Source organism: Mus caroli, chromosome 14, assembly GCF_900094665.2.
Source record: "Mus caroli chromosome 14, CAROLI_EIJ_v1.1, whole genome shotgun sequence".
NCBI classification, from domain to species: domain Eukaryota; kingdom Metazoa; phylum Chordata; class Mammalia; order Rodentia; family Muridae; genus Mus; species Mus caroli.
The window spans coordinates 64,529,455-64,530,689 of record NC_034583.1 but is presented as its reverse complement, the minus strand read 5'-3'; positions in this window follow the sequence as shown (position 1 = coordinate 64,530,689).

Below are 1,235 nucleotides of genomic sequence, written 5' to 3'. Positions count from 1 at the left end.
AAAACCAAAAAAAAAAAAAACACTGGAAGCGTACAAAGACAAATTAGAAACTCAAGATATATTATGTAGCGTGTTCTCTGCTGAGGGCTGGCTTTGCTCCTCCCCTCCGGCTCCAGTTCCCCACTCTCTACCCTGCCCATTAGTGCAGTTCCTGATAGTATGGGAACTTGTCTTCATCTCTCCCTGAGTTTGTCAAGGAGGTTTTTCACCAACATGAGAGAATTAACTCCTTTTAAGTCACAGTACAAGTCTACCAGTCAAGAGTCTTTGTATTAAGTGCAAGAGATCTTTTCAAAAGGACATGGATGGGATTCTTTTACAGTGAAACATTCAATCCTAATAACCCAAGGGAACAAGTTAAAAATTATATCCCCATTTAAGACTCTTAAGGATCTTCAACAGAGCTGTGTTCAATATGGACCACCTGTTCCTTTTTTTTTTTTTTTTTTTTTTTTTTTTTTTTTTTTTTTTGGTTTTTCGAGACAGGGTTTCTCTGTGTAATCCTGGCTGTCCTGGCACTCACTTTGTAGACCAGGCTGGCCTCGAACTCAGAAATCCGCCTGCCTCTGCCTCCCNAGTGCTGGGATTAAAGGCGTATGCCACCACCGCCCGGCTTAAGGCATCTGTTCTTACTTTTGCCTTAGTCTTTGTTCTTGGACTTTAAGAAACTCAGCAAAGAGGGAGGTTTACATTTGAAATCTAATTGGGGTTCAGAGGCTGTACAAACTAGATCTAGCAACCCTAGATGTGGCAGGGAACAGAATGGCTTTGCTCTTAAACACTGGGCTGATTTTTCAGCTCTCACTGCCTTATCAAGGAAAATCATCTGGCTCCTGACCCACCCCACTGATATTAATGGCAAGTTCCCCTAACCCTTTTTTAGCCTATATGATAGACAAATAGTTTTAAACTCATTCCTTTCTGGTCTTATTCTCCCCTAAAGGTAAGGACATCATGTCTAAACTTCAGGGTCATTTGAATATCCTCGAGACTTCAGAAGCACCCATGGCATTCCTGACACCAGCCTGTTGTCCCACAGTGACACAGAGCTGTCTGGGATCCCAAAGGTCTTCCCTGTAGTCTATACTGTAGACCCCACAGAACCCATCAAGTTCTCCCTGAAGCATGAGATGGCCCCATTTCTGGGGGCTCACTGACAGCTACTCCTTCCACAGTTCCTCTTTTAAAAAAAATATTTTTATTATGTATTTTCCTCAATTACATTTCCAATGCTA